Here is a 16,691-nt window from a genome sequence, read left to right as displayed (position 1 = left end):
ACTAAAGAATCTACAAACAACACAATTTAAATCATTCATATCACAATCTGTTCACGTTACTTTGACTTTTAGCGGCCGACCGCTATTCCTACTGGCGGTAAGTAGTCCTAATTTCACCATCCGTCTACTTAAAAAGGCTTTTCCCCCTATGCCATAGGCGAAATACACGCTACACTCATTTTTTATCATCCGGTTCCTATTTTTTTATTGATAGGGTGACGAGTTCACATTATTGGTCACTTTTTGATGCATTTGGACAGAGAACCCATTTCAGCTTAACTGTATAAGTTGTTATCAGATCTTATGGTTCAAATGGCTCTGAGCACTATGGGACTTAACATCTATGGTCATCAGTCCCCTAGAACTTAGAACTACTTAAACCTAAATAACCTAAGGACATCACACAACACCCAGCCATCACGAGGCAGAGAAAATCCCTGACCCCGCCGGGAATCGAACCAGGGAACCCGGGCGTGGGAAGCGAGAACGCTACCGCACGATCACGAGATGCGGGCCATCAGATCTTAAAAAGAGCAACGACGCACTTAGATGTACTCAGTATGCGAAACGGGGTATCTCTTCAGATAAGTCAAAATTTGACTACGACTGTGGATTCTAACGTTTATTTACAAATTAAAGTTACTACTCTAATAGTCCAAGAGACCTCACTTCAGGAAACTGCCTCCTTGTTTACTTTCGTCTCGAGCTTCTGTAATCTTTGTCTGCAAACAAAGCAGCTGTTAGCATTAATGGCTTATTATTATTATTATTAGAGCCGGCTGCTGTGGTCGAGCGGTTCTAGGCGCTGCAGTCCGGAACCGCGCGACCGTTGCGGTCGCAGGTTCGAATCCTACCTCGGGCATGGATGTGTGTGATGTCCTTAGGTTAATTAGGTTTAAGTAGTTCTGAGTTCTAGGAGGATGACCTAACATCTTAAGTCCCATAGTGCTCAGAGCCATTTGAACCATATTATTAGAATTTCACGCAAATTTTACCTGACCTTTCCTATTTCATATTCTCCGACGGAATTCTCGAATCCTGAATATTTAACATTTTCTTTCTTCAAAAAGATGTTCGGAACTCACTTTGTGAGTGGATGGATCAAGCATTGATCGTCGTCTATTTAAAATTTTCCTTCAAACTTATCTATTTCTTCATATATGACCCATTTTCTATGCTCCTTTTTACATTTTACAATACGGAGTCATTTGCCGCGTACTTTTAACGACTACAGGAAATTTCCGTATTTCATCGATCGTTGCCGGCATTGACACTTGTGACTACCACCACTGCTCTTCCTGATTATTACTTTTATACTTCCTTATTTTGTGCTCTGTACTCACCACTAGAACACTCTCGCTTTTTGGAACACTTTCATTAACTCTCTTTTTATTTCTTTAGATCTAAGTCTTTGGTTTAAAGAAAAACAATATTTCGTTTCACCTGTTGACACTATTCCTCTTCTCGCAAAATATCCTCTAATACTGCCGTCTATGCCCTTCTGTCTAGTTCTACTTCGTCTCTCCACGGTTATTCCTTTTTTAATATTATTTATTCGCCATTGGAATGAAATTCACTAAAATATAATAAACGGAATCAGAGGGGTGAAAAAAATGTAGGTGTAACAATATGAAATAAGTGAGGTAACAGGTAGAAATGCTGAATTTGCAATGTAATGAATAAGTTGTGACAAACGAAAATTTGTGCCAGAGCAGGATTCAATTCCAGATTGCCTATTTTTCGCGATCAGACGCCTTATCCATTGTTAGGCTATATCATCACACCTCAGTGTTACACTGATATTTTCACTGACGCTCATATTTCCTCCTACCATTTCCGAAAACTGCTGCCAGAACTTCTCGTGTGAAGTCTGTGGGAACACACAAATCTTCATTTCTTCTAACATCGCTCATCTACTGCACCCTGCTTTAATTTGAACCCCCATGCTTTGGTCTCACTACACAACTTTTATGCTCCATACGCCCCTCCACTACCATGTTAATTCTTCCTTGATGTCTCAGGCTGCATTTTATAAACTTATCCCTTGTTTTAATTAAATTATGCCATGAAGCTCCTTGATCACCAATCTAATTCCACACCTGTAACTCGATCTATCTACCCATCTTCAGCGCTCTTCAGTACTACGTCATTTAAAAAGATTCTATTCTACATCTTCATCTATACTCTGAACCACTGTGAACTTCATGGCAGTTTCCTAGAATCATCATTTATAGCCGGTTCTTTATGAAACTTTGAACGTAGGCTTTCTTGGGATAGTCCGTCTGTTTTCAATACTGCTAGTTCAGTTTCTTCAGCATCTCTGTGACTCTCGCCCTAACGTCAAACAAACCGCTGAACATTCGTGCGGCCCTTCTCTGTATACCATCATTATCCTCTGTTAGTTCTATCTGGTGCGGGTCCAACACACGTGAGTAATGTTCTAGCACGGGTCGCACGTGTGATCTGTAAGCTACCTCCTTTGTAGACTGATTGCAGTTTCCCAGTATTCTACCAGTAAGCCGAAATCTACCACCTGTTTTAGCTTACCCGCGACTGACCCTATGTGATCACTCTACTTCACAGCACTAAAAAGTGCGACACCGAAATATTTGTACGAGTTGATCATTCCAACTGTGTCGGCGATTGCTGCGCAAACACTGTCTCCACGTACGCGTACACCATAATTACTATACCACTCAAACATTTGGGGTTACACATTACTATACCACGCAAAAATTTTGGGTTACACTCATCTGGTACGAGACGTTGCCTACTGTGAGTGGTGGCCAAACCACCCAATAACCCTGGGTTCGGTGTGGGACAGTGGTGGGGTGGGTGGACTGCTGTGGCCTGTTGTGGGGTTGTGAACCACTGAGGGATACGGCGGGACGAAGCCTCTCCATCGTTTCTACGTCCCCGGTTTAAATACACAATACTTGGATGCTGTAGTCATAGGATACTACGTTTTTTCTTGTTTTGTGATGTGATATATACAGTTCTACATTTCTGAACAGTTACAGGAAGCTGCCAGTCTCTGAACCACTTTGAAGTCTTATTAAGATCGGACTGAGTATTTGAGCAGCTTCGTTCAGACTACTTCACTGTAGGTAACCGCATCCCGCAGAATCATTAACATACAGCATGAACAGCAAGGGATCCGACACACTTCCCTGCGGTACACCCTAAATTAACTACATTTGTCGATGACTCTCCATCTGAGATGAAATGCTGTGTCATCCCCATTTTAAAAAATCCTCAATCCAGTCACAAATTTTGGTTATAGTCCATGTGGTCGTACTTTTAATACTAAGCGTTAGTGTGGTACCGAGTCAAATGCTTTTCGGAAATCGAGAAATACTGCATCTACTGAGTGTCTTGATCCATGGCTTTCAGTATGTAATGGGAGAAAAGTGCGCGTTGTGTTTCACATTATCAGTGTTTTAGAAATCAGTACCGGCTGGCATGGTTATGTTCGAGATACAGTATTATGCTTGAGCTCAAGGTATTTCTAAGATCCAACAACAAATGGATGTCAAGAATAGTGGACGGTAGTGTCGTAGGTCACTTCTGATGCAGTTCAGGTAGACAGATGTGACCTGTTCGGGATAGCTTTTTGTTCCAGGGATCTTTAGTGTACTATGGTTAAAAGATGAACTAACACAGCCACAAATTGAGGACAGAATCTGATGCTGATGTTTGTTCACCAATTATGATGTGTTCCAAAGCTCCACAGGTCCTGTCGTCCAAGACTGGTTTTGTGAGCACGAGAACGAATTGTCGCATCTCTCCTGGACACCACAGTCGTCAGATTTCGATATTATTGAGCATTTGTTTGGTTTGGAGAGAAAGGAGCGTAATCGCTACCCATTTCCATCGTCTTTACCTGAACTTGCTACTATTTTGGACAAAGAATGGGGTAAGATTCCCTTGAAAACCATATACGACCTTTATTTACCCGTCGTAAGACGACTGGAAGCTGTTGTGAACGCCAACGGTTTTCCTACGCCGTATTAGGCATGGTAATGTGTTGTGTTTTTGGTGTTTCCATATATTGTCTACCCTCTTAGCTGTCGGCAGTCGGTTTCAGCCTCTCCTTTCTCTCATACAACACAATCATCCCATTATAACATACACGCATCCACAACACTCAACTGCATTCCATTAATACACGCACACTATACAACTTTCGTATACACACAAGGAAAGAGGTCAATGCTAGCGGCGGCAGAACGCCACATTTCATTTTCTGGTTACATTTTCATGAGTAATCCCTTCCCTATTTTACACGAATGAGAGACTAATTTTCCTCGGAAATATTTTACCCCGTAGGCAGCTGCCAATAGTTAGTCAAACAGAAGCGTTACATTTGTTTGGGAAATGGAATAGCCGTATTTCCCCCTGCTTCCAGCTCTGTCACCGGCACAACATAACAAAGCTATTGTTACAAGGATAGATCAATCAACTAAGCTGCTGCACCTCTTCAGGAGACATGTATTAGTCCGACCTCTCCTTATTTATGCTTGGCTATATGTAACGTCGAAGCACAAGAGCCATGCTACCGTGTCAAGATTCTTAGTTTGTAATAACAGGGGAGAGAAGGTGGGGGGCAGGGTTGAAATATGACGGAAGTAATATCAACACGCATAAAAATAGTCATTCCAGTCGAATTAAATCCGTAAATAGCGCAGCAAGAAACTTCGTATCATACAATAAGAGGTACACTGTAACCTTACAGTTGCTGTCGTAATTGGTCTCAAAAGACTCCTCTGTTATCTGTAATAGGGGGCGTAACGTTCAACAATGAAACTGAATCATCCGTGCAGTTGAAATATTTACGTTTCTCTTATCACTACGCCAGTTAATATGCCTTCACCACAAATCAATAGAAGTCCACCACTGATTTCCTTCTCCCGCCTATTCCAGTCTGAGTTTGAGCTCCATCTGTAACGACGATCTGTAATAACCATTCTTTCAACTCACTCTATTTCTCCCTGCGTCATAGACAATACTGACTTTGTACTCATAATCGAAATTGACAGTTTTCATTTACAAAATATTCAGCGTTGTAATGTATTATTTTATAAATCTTACTGCTATTGAATGATATTTCATGAACTATCTCATATTGCAAAAGGAAGACAATGTGGCTAACGTAAAATACCCTCTCTTTTGTGGCTGTATTACTGACAACGTGGTTGTAATCTTGAGTATGAAGACTGGTTTGATGCAGTTTCCAAGCTAGTCTTTCCCATACAAGTGTCTTTAACACTGCCTAACAATGGCAACTTACACGCATTTTTAAGGGCTTTCTGTAGTAAAGTCTTAATCTCTCTCCCACAATTCTAACCTCCTCCTAACACTTTCCTCTATAACCAAATTAACTTTCCTTGATGTCCTGCCAGTCAATCCCTTCCACTAGACAAGTTGTGTCATAAGTTTATTGTCTCCTGAATTCTATTCAGTACCTACTCATTAGTTTTCCAATTTACCAACCTAATCTTTAGCATACTTCTGTAGAACCACATTTCAAAGGCTCCTACTCTCTTTTTGTTTGAAATGTTTATCATCCATGTTTCTCTTCTGTACAAATCTGTACTCCAGACAAAAACCCTCAGAAAAATTTCCTAACTCTTAAATTTATATTTATCAAATTTCTTTTCCTCCGAAATTCTTCTCCTGGTGTTTTCAGTCTGCACTTCATGTCATCTCTACTTATGACACAGTCAGTTTGCTGCCCACTTTCAGTGTTTCATTCCCTAATCTAACTCCTTCAGCATTCGACTACATTCTATCACCCTTGTTTTGTCGTTGTTGATATTATTCATCAGATAATTTCTTTCTGTGAAACTGTCCATTCAACTTAACTGCTCTTCAGAGTCGTTGCAGTAACTGATCAAATTCCAAACTCATAAGAAAACCTCAATGTTTTTATTTTTTCATCCTGATCTATCATTTCCTTTCCAGATTTCTCCTTTGTTTATTTTACTGATTGTTCGATGCACTTACTGAATAACATCCGGAATCTACTACAATTTTGTCTCACTCCTATCTCAGTTACCGCTTCCTTTTCACGTCCATCTCTTTTAAAGCAGTCTGGTTTTCTTTACACTTTGTAGGCAACATTTCGCGGTCTCTCTTTTAACCCTGATACAGCCAAAAAAGTCGAGTTTCTCCTCTAAATCTACAACTGCTATAAACGCTGGTTTGCCATTCTTTAGTCTGTCCTCTAAGGTAAGTCGTAGGATGAGTATTCCACGGTCTATACCTTCATTTCCCAGATTCCACACTCATCTTCCCCCGAGATCGACTTTTACTCGGTTATCCATCTCCTGGTAAGAATTCGTGTCACAAAGTCAAAAAAAACAAACATTGTCTGATGATCCTGCAATATCCATACGTCAGCACCTGCCTTTTTGGAACTGGAATTATGACATTCATCTGTCTCATACATCGTGCTATCAGGTGAGACATGTCATTGTATGTTTTCCCAAGGATCTCAGTAATTTTGCGGCAATGTCATCTAGTCTAGAGACTTGTTTCGATTTAGGTCTTTAATGCTCTTCTTCTCGCACCTATTTCATCTTTATCTACTTCCTCTTCCATTTCCATAATATAGTCTTCTAGTTTGTTTTCTTGGTAAAGCTACTCTATATACTCCTACATTTTGGCCTTCCTTTTCTGTAGGAACTCGCTTGCCATCTGACCTTTTGACATTCACACGGTTGGATTTTTTCCCCGCATAGGTCTCTCTGGGCAGTATCTATCCAAAACTGCCAAGCATGCTTCACAACTTTGTATTTCTCCTCTACCCATTTTGCACTTTCTGTAAATCCGTATTCCCTTTTGCTGGATTCATTTTCTGGATTTTTATGTTTATACTTATGTCAACTGAATTCAGTATCATGTCGTGTGCTGTCCAAAGAATCCAGCTGGACCCTGCCATTTTGATTCTCTGCTGCCTTCACTGTTTCATCTATCGAAGCTACTGATTCTTCTATTATATTTCTTTCCAGTGTTTCAGTCAGTAATTACCTAATGCTTCCTTTGGAACTCTCAACAAATTCTGGTTCTTTCCATTTATTCAGGTCCCATCTCCTTAATTTTCAACCTTTCTGTATTTTCTTTACTTTTAATCAACAGCTCATAGCCACCTAATTGTGAATAGAGTCCACATCTGCCCCTGACAATATTCTGTCTCTCATCATTATACACTCCTGGAAATTGAAATAAGAACACCGTGAACTCATTGTCCCAGGAAGGGGATACTTTATTGATACATTCCTGGGGTCAGATACATCACATGATCACACTGACAGAACCACAGGCACATAGACACAGGCAACAGAGCATGCACACTGTCGGCACTAGTACAGTGTATATCCACCTTTCGCAGCAATGCAGGCTGCTATTCTCCCATGGAGACGATCGTAGAGATGCTGGATGTAGTCCTGTGGAACGGCTTGCCATGCCATTTCCACCTGGCGCCTCAGTTGGACCAGCGTTCGTGCTGGACGTGCAGACCGCGTGAGACGACGCTTCATCCAGTCCCAAACATGCTCAATGGGGGACAGATCCAGAGATCTTGCTGGGCAGGGTAGTTGACTTACACCTTCTAGAGCACGTTGGTTGGCACGGGATACATGCGGAAGTGCATTGTCCTGTTGGAACAGCAAGTTCCCTTGCCGGTCTAGGAATGGTAGAACGATGGGTTCGATGACGGTTTGGATGTACTGTGCACTATTCAGTGTCCCCTCGACGATCACCAGAGGTGTACGGCCAGTGTAGGAGATCGCTCCTCACACCATGATGCCGGGTGTTGGCCCTGTGTGCCTCGGTCATATGCAGTCCTGATTGTGGCGCTCACCTGCACGGCGCCAAACACGCATACGACCATCATTGGCACCAAGGCAGAAGCGACTCTCATCGCTGAAGACGACACGTCTCCATTCGTCCCTCCATTCACGCCTGCCGCGACACCACTGGAGGCGGGCTGCACGATGTTGGGGCGTGAGCGGAAGACGGCCTAACAGTGTGCGGGACCGTAGCCCAGCTTCTTGGAGACGGTTGCGAATGGTCCTCTGCGATACAGGAGCAACAGTGTCCCTAATTTGCTGGGAAGTGGCGGTGCGGTCCCCTACGGCACTGCGTAGGATCCTACGGTCTTGGCGTGCATCTGTGCGTCGCTGCGGTCCGGTCCCAGGTCGACGGGCACGTGCACCTTCCGCGGACCACTGGCGACAACATCGATGTACTGTGGAGACCTCACACCCCACGTGTTGAGCAATTCGGCGGTACGTCCACCCGGCCTCCCGCATGCCCGCTATACGCCCTTGCTCAAAGTCCGTCAACTGCACATACGGTTCACGTCCACGCTGTCGCGGCATGCTACCAGTGTTAAAGACTGCGATGGAGCTCCGTATGCCACGGCAAACTGGCTGACACTGACGGCGGCGGTGCACAAATGCTGCGCAGCTAGCGCCATTCGACGGCCAACACCGCGGTTCCTGGTGTGTCCGCTGTGCCGCGCGTGTGATCATTGCTTGTACAGCCCTCTCGCAGTGTCCGGAGCAAGTATGGTGGGTCTGACACACCGGTGTCAATGTGTTCTTTTTTTCCATTTCCAGGAGTGTATAATATACGGAAAGTTTCCGATTACTTCCAGGCCATGTACTTAACTTACTCATACTCTCCCGGCCCCACAAACCTAAATCGGATTTTGATCTCGTCAAATATCTTCTTCCACAGTATTCTGTCTTCGGCATTGTCTTTTCTTGCTCCCAGTACCTGGGGATCCTTGGCAACCTGATCTCTCCATCTTATATTTGGCCTGCCTACAGGTCTTCGTCCTTCCAGTTTATTCCCTGAAACTTCTCTCAGTAAAGATCCATGCTCTCTTCTATAGACAAGGTCGGCCTATCTTATCTTTCTTTTCTTGGCTTCCGAAACAGCATCTGGCTCACTGTATAGCTACATGTTCTTCCTTCCTCACCATTCTCCTCCCTCATAGATTGGTCCAAATATCTTTGACACGCGGTCTCAGGCGTCTGTCACGGTCCGTGCGGCTGCTCCCGTCGGAGATCCGAGTACTCCCTCGGGCGCGTGTGTGTGTGTGTTTTGTCCTTAGCATAAGTTAGTTTAAGTTCGATTAAGTAGTGAGTAGGCTTAGGGACCCATGACCTCAGCAGTTTGGTCCCATAAGACCTTACCACAAAATTTCCAAATTCCAAATAACTTTCGCGAGATTTTATTTTCGAAAAATTTTATCTTTCTCTCCGTGCATTTATCTATTTTCCATATTTCTTCCCTATATAGTAGTACTGGTCTTATTGTGGTTTTAAATATTCTTCCTTTGGTTCCTCTTGAAAAAATGTTAGATGGTGGTAGATTGTTGAGAGAATATGAAGGTTTGGATACATCTTTGATCGTCGTCTCTATTTCTCGCTTCTTATCGTTTTTGTTGTTTACTACTACCCCCAGATATTTACACTCGTCTACTTCTCCGAACATGTCATTATCGATTTGCAGAGGTTATCTATCTGCAGAGTTTCCTGTCTTTTTGTTCTGTTATTTCTTTCTACCCTCATGAATTTTGTTTTCTCGCCATTTACTTCCAATCCAGCTTCCTTTGCTTTTTGAAAGAGTCTTTTTGCCGGTATTTTAAGGTCATTCGGATTTTCAGTGAATATTGCTACACCATCTGCCAAGGCCAGTACATTTCTCTCTGTTCCTATTTTAATTCCCTCTTCCGATTCACTTGCTGCGTCCATAGCTTCTGAATTACAATGTTGAATAAGAGGAGTGATGTTCAGTCTCCTTGCTGACTCCTGGTTTTATGTCAAACGCCTTACAATATTCTCCTTCCATTTTCATTGCCCCTTTCGAGGCTTTCAGTTTCACTTTCGCAAGGTTTATAATCATCGTCAGTATTCCGCATCTCTGCATTTTATTCCGTAACTTATGTTGTGTAAATCCCGCTTGTTTCTTATTTATTACCTCTTTTAAATATGGTTCTAATTTTTTTCTGGGGGACCTTAGAGAAAACTTTATACGCAGTGCTAATTAATGAAATGCCTCTAGAGTTCCTGCATTGTTGTTTAACGCCCTTTTATGAATAGGTATTATTATCGCTTCTGTCCACTCCCCTGAAAATCTTTCTTCATTCCAGATGTTCCTAACAAGCTTACTTGTTTCCCAGTTTTTATTCCTTCCCTCTTAAACAAGTCAGTTAAGCCCTCTCTCCCTATCGCTTCGTTGCTTTTCAGTATATTGATTAAATCTATTGTCTCGTTCATTGTCGGTTCCACAAAAGGATCTAGACTCTGATACTCATCTTGTTGCTCAATTTCTGCCCTTCTGTCTTCAACATTTAGAAGCTCCTCAAAATATTCCCTCCAAATTTCCATACCTTTCGATCTTTCCAAAACTGTACTGGAACTTTTCATAAGCTCGTTTACTTTCGTTGGAATCCTCTTGTAGGTGTTTTTTCTTCACTGCTCTTCTCACTTTCTTTCACGTTTTCCTCACATTCTTCTGAAAACTATGGATTTTTCTTCCTTCTATTTCGGCATACTCCCGTATCTATTTCTACAATTTCCCAGTTCTCTTCAATGTCAAAGTTGTCTTCCATTGTTAGAACATCAAATTTGCTTTGCAGCTTAATGATAAACTCCTGTGCTTCGCCGTTATCCTTCTATCTGTCTATGACAATGTTATGGTCTTAAACGCTCTTCCCCCCCCCCCCCTTGGTTTTTCAATGGTTATTCTTTGGCGCACCTCTGTTATGATTAGATGATGGTTTATGCCTGCCTCCTCTTCCCTTATTGTTTTCACATTCATAATAATGCTTTTATATCTTTCATCTACCAGGGCATGATCTATTTGGTTTTTTTGTTCTTTCATCTGATGATACCCAAGTTACCTAGAGAACGTCCATCCAAGGAAAGTGTGTCCTCATAACCCTTAGGTGGTTATTAGTGTTTAACATTTTATGTCAACGAAAAACTTGAGCTCTTGACATAACCTCCTCTCCAAAAGCCTTCTGAAGCTTACCCTAAGTTGCTGCGTTTTCATCCAGTTTAATGCAAAAAGAAATGGCGTACCATTGCGAATATTATGCAGTTCCATTTCTGTGATGAGAGACACAAACACGTGTTAAGTTATTACAGCAGAACACATGAGTGAGCAGTTGCATCGATGTACCGCTTGGACTAGAAGCAGCTTATAGACCAAGGTCAAAGATATTATGCCTACGCAAGCCTGCAGGGTTGCCACATCTTGCAAAGAAAGTAAGTATCATATATTTACTGAGAAGTAGTAGTTAGAATACCATGTTTCTTAAAGAGGTCTCTGCATGACGACCTAGGACTGACACCAGTTATAATTCTATTTTGAAAATATTCTTTTTGTAAGAGGAGTTTCCCCAAAAGATGATTCTGTAACTCATTAGTGAATGGAAGTTGGCCAAATAAACTTTTTCATTTTTAAATCACTTATTTCTCCTATCATGCATACTGCAAATGTAGATGAACTAAGGCGCTTCATTAAGTCTAGAGTGTGAGTTTTCCAATTTATGTTGTGGTCAATTTGAAGCCCTAAAAATTTGACTTTGTCTACTGCTTTAATTTTATTGTTTGAATACAATATACTTATAGGGTCCGCTATTATTTGTGAGGTGAGGTACTAAACTGTATGTACTGGGTCTTGTCAAAATTCAGTGACAATTCATTTGCTGTGAACCACTCACTGATACTTACAAATATTTAATTAGCTGATTGCTCAGTGAGATCAATGGAGCTGTTTTTTTAATACCAATACTTGTATCATCTCCAAATAAGACAAAATTTCTATTTTGTGACACTGCATATTGAAGGTCATTAATATATACTAGGAACAACAAGGGACCTAAAATAAAGCCCTGTGGCAACCCTTGTCTGATGGTTTCATATTTTGAATGACTACTGTTATGTGGTAAGCCTGATGCAGACACAAACTGTTTTCTCTTACAAAGATAGGATGAGAACTATGAGCCTGCTTCTCCTGTTATCCCATAATATTTTGTATATCATGCTTAACAAAATCAAAAGCTTTTATCAGGTCACAGAATATTCTAAGTGGTAATAATTTCTGATTTATTGCTTCTAATATATCATCTGTAAAAGTGAATATAGCTTGATCAGTTGACAACCCTTTCCGAAATCCAAACTGATTGAGAATGAGAATATTTTTCTGTAGTACGTGTTCATAAAGTCTATTATACTTAACCATTTCAAACACTTTTGGAAATATTGCCAATAATGAAATGAGAAAGAAGTTTTCCACTGATGATTTGTCTCCTTTTTGTGTAATGTTTTGACAATAGCATATTTAAGCCTATCTAGAAAAGTAGAGGGATCGATTACATAACTCAGTATGTCACAAAATTCTGAGGAGCAACATTTTATTATGGTGGTGCCGATTTCATCATAACCACTGGAACATTTGTTTTTGACAGTTAGTAATATTAGAAATCTCTCTCACTGAGGTAGGATGTACTTGAATTTTGTCAAACTTGTGTGGAAATGCATTTTTTAAATGTTTTAAGCTGTCGTTTGAGGTATTATGCAAAACCTAAGTTGTCTGCTTCTTACAAGAAAAAGTTGTTGAAAGTTTCTGGAATTTTGGAGGTATCTCTAATCAACTTATTATTTACACTTAACATAATTTCCTCATTTGCCTGATTAGTTTTCCTGTTTCACTTTTTACTATGTTCCAAATAGTTTTTATCTATTTATTAAAGGCATTTTTTCTTGAAAAGAAATACATTTTGAGGTTCTGATAACTTTGTTTAGAATTTTACAACATAAATTGTGATTCATCACAGTAGCCATCGTTTTCCCTTGACATTAAGAACACCCTTCTTTTTCTTCTATGCCTTGTTTCTATTTTCCCCAGACACATTTTCTGGTTGTTTCGTAACAAGTTCTTTTTTACGGATAGGGTTGTTAGCCGGTGCCCAGCCCCAAACCTGGACGACCACTCCAGTTTTTTTCACCGTATTTTATTTCCTCACCACCCTCCGACTCCGCTGGCGGCAGAGCCAGCGAGATTTCCCCCAATTTTAATGCGGAACCGCCCGATAGAGATAACTGGAAAATCGCCACACGGCCATGTGCAACCACTAATTCTCTACAATAATTGGTTCTTCTTCGAACAGTAACAACGTAGTAGCAGTACAAGTGGGAAGTTCTATGCTTTTATTACAATAGATAAAACTATCCCCTGAGCGTTAGAATTCAGCAATTTCTTTTCTACAACGAAACCAATTCAATTGCCGACGTGACATGCAGTGTGTCTATTTCCATTACTAATCTTTTACTCTCCAGCTGTGGAACAGACATGAGTTGTGCCTAGATACGTCATTTGATAAAAGCATTGCCCGTGAAAGGCAAGAGTTGGAGTCTGAGACTGTGCTTGCAACGAATTTTCAAATACACTATCGATAATTTCGTAACAAATATAATGTTTTGAACATCGCCATATGTTTAGAAGCACGTTACCTAGGGGGCAAGATTTTTTAACAGAGAAACTATAAATAAATACGAGAGTATGATTGAATTTGTTAAAACTGAAGCACTCGAAAATTCCACTTCCGTAATTCACTCATGTAACATGTCATTTCCTCGAGTGGGAAAAAAGCGTCATATGATTTACTGCATCGTTCACTGTTATAGTAAATACATTGGTCCATCGATCGTCACTTGAACAGCCACGTTTCCGTGAGAATTGCTTGTTATAACAAGCGACACATTATTTAGAAATCTTTTCTTGTGAATGTAAGGATTCTCCAAGGACCGTGCACGCCTTTTACCCCGACTTTTGCACACTATTGTGTAACCCGTCAGATTAAACCAAATGAAATTTAAAATCGTCAGATTTCCCGAGCTTCTACAAGTGTCTCGCCACAATATTAACAGGGATTTTGGAGGAAATGCTCGTGATCGCTATTTCACATGGCGTTTTAACGCTTCTACCAATCTGTGGTTTCTTTCAGCATGTATGAGAAAGGGTCTTGTTTACTCAAAATTTAACAATTCTGTGGCTGCGATATTCCGGTGACTGTTCCGTGAATTTATGTACCCTAATAAACACAGTCATGCCTCTTCAGAAGAACGAGCATTTTAGGAGCAACCTTCTATCAGGCACAGAGAAACAGTCAGTTGCAGCAATGGCGTCGAGGAACACAATCTTTATCGGTCAGCACTATCGTTATTTTGTATGGTTTCAGTTTGAGTTTGTGCACGCTCTCTGAGCATATACTGCTGACACGCCAGTCTGAAGCGCTTAACGGCACAATGATTTTCTGAAGACTTCTTTCGAAGGCCTCTCCTACCTCGTCTAATTCATTTTGAGTTGCAACACTTGCTTCTCTAGACATTCGTTTGTCTAACACGGATCCAGTCTCTCGAAATTTCTTCACTAACATACATACCAATGAATCTCTAAGAATTCAAACACCGGGAAATTTTTTTATGAATACAAGCCGAAATTCCACTTAAGATTCTCGGGTTGAACTATGAAAAAACAAACACTCATTAATCCTTCGAGTCTACCATAGCGATTGGAAATTTAACAAAAGAAACTCAAGAAGAAAATACCCCTACATTCAGTCTCGCGTATTTACATCATGAGTGGACTTAGAGCTACTCTATCTGTTCCTTGTCGTTGTGAGAGGCGGCGGTTTGGGCAAAGTGTTACTGTTCGAGGACCGCACACAGTGACATAGGGAAGGTGAAGCCCGGAACTCAGCACAGCAGTAGTGAGGTAGATGCAGGGGGCAATAGCCGGTGTATCTTATATAGTTGTTCTGTGGGTAAATCCGCTGCGCGTGCTGCGGGCTACCCCAGTTGTCGTACGTGGAACACCCTTTATTAGGAACTGTACGATATCAAAACCTAGTAATACATAATTCTTTAGAATGTAGTCCATCTCTTGTCTCGCAAACCAGACAATGAATTATGTTTTCCTATCCAGCTGCCATGAATATACAATATAATAATGTGAAAATTACTAACTAAATTTAATATTACACTAAGGAAGACAGTAGTCTAGGATATTGTATTGATAATATACTACAGCAAAAATTTTATACATTCTTACGTCAAAAAATATATTAATTAATTACAAAAAATTATTAACAGACGTAATCACAAAAATAAACGTCATACAAATGTAGTAAAATGTTACATCCAAAAACTAATAAAAAATTACGAAAATAAAAATTTCTCAAGCCAAGAAGCTATTAATTAAAATAAAAAGGCCTGGGATTTTTGGAATATTAATATGTCATCGAAACGTGTAAAGTTCATGTTCTAACATGAAAATTTGTGAAGTCATTTAAAGGTTTAAAATGACTTCTCGTGAAGTTTGAAACAATGTAAACTGCTGTGATTGTTATTGTGCTGTACATACATGGCTGAGGCAACTGAGAACTGTTTTTTTGGATATTGAGATGGTGTGACTAGAATTGGCCCTAGGGCTAACCATGTAGTGGCAGAATAAGATGAAGAAGAAGAAGAAGATTTTTGAGTGATGGATTTAGATGAGGATAGAATGCTGAAAACTCACTCCTCCAGTATTTAAATTGCATACCAACAAGTGAGCCAAGGCAATGAAGAAACAAATTCCTGTGATGCAGATCCTCGTTTTTATCTGATACAGGTAATGTTCTTCTAACACTACATTCTCTTCTTCCATTGGACCGTAAGTTTCTATCTATATATACAGAAGCATTTATTTGAATTTACAAATTAAATAATGGGATTCTATTTTGTTCAGCTTTTCCAAAGCCTCATATCATGTCATTTATTTTATTGATTTATTTATTAATTTTCGAGTTCCATGAATCCTGAACACTGGTGTATTGCTAGGATGTAGAACGTGTCAGATTATTACAATAACAACCATATGTAAATGGTCATGGGGCTTGCAATCATCATCATATGTAAACAGATACATGAGGTTCAGGTGTTCAAATAACAACAGATTACAGTAATAATCATGGTTAAAAGAAACAAATTGTACATCTTACATTCTAATTCATATAAAAAGCATTTACAACAATTGATATACACTGCTACATAGTCATTCCTTATAGTAATGCTTAAATTAAACACATTTCACTGATTATTACATCATGTCAAAAAATTCCTGTAAAGAATAGGAAGGACTATTTAGAAGTTCTATTTTTGAAATAGGCTTATCCCCAATAAATTATTTAACATGACTGTAAGTTTATGTACACTTTATGTTTAATAATGTACTACTTTCTGTACCATGCTGAGATTTTTTATATCTTTGTGACGATCATGTTTACTTCTCGTATCATGATCATGATATTCACCATCCGCCCTGTACATTGTATGATTATTGTTCGCAAAGCACATTCATTAAAAAAATGTATTGGCACGCGGTGAGGATCCCCAGTTGTTTGAATAAGTTTCTGCGAAATCATGTATGGGGCACTCTACCTATAATTCTGATGACACTCTTCTGTGCAATAAAGACTTTACTATATGAATGCATGATGTCAGTTATGATCCACCTTCTTCAGTGTAGATGCATGAATATGTGTGACCTCCTATGGGAATCTATGAGTAGCAAGCATGAAAGGAACAGAGAGGGGTCACAGGTAGCTGGCACTCAGTGGGAGTGTG

The 16,691-nt window shown here is 40.2% G+C and overlaps 1 protein-coding gene across 6 annotated transcripts in view; it reads right to left on the bottom strand.

Annotated features, from left to right (window-relative positions):
* LOC126365127 (peripheral plasma membrane protein CASK-like) overlaps positions 1 to 16,691 on the bottom strand; it is a 1,978,716-nt gene that overhangs the window by 972,188 nt on the left and 989,837 nt on the right. The gene's annotated exons all lie outside the window — the stretch shown is intronic.

Source organism: Schistocerca gregaria, chromosome 1, assembly GCF_023897955.1.
Source record: "Schistocerca gregaria isolate iqSchGreg1 chromosome 1, iqSchGreg1.2, whole genome shotgun sequence".
NCBI lineage: Eukaryota > Metazoa > Arthropoda > Insecta > Orthoptera > Acrididae > Schistocerca > Schistocerca gregaria.
Note: the sequence above shows the minus strand (reverse complement) of the source record. Positions and strands in the feature narration are given on the sequence as shown.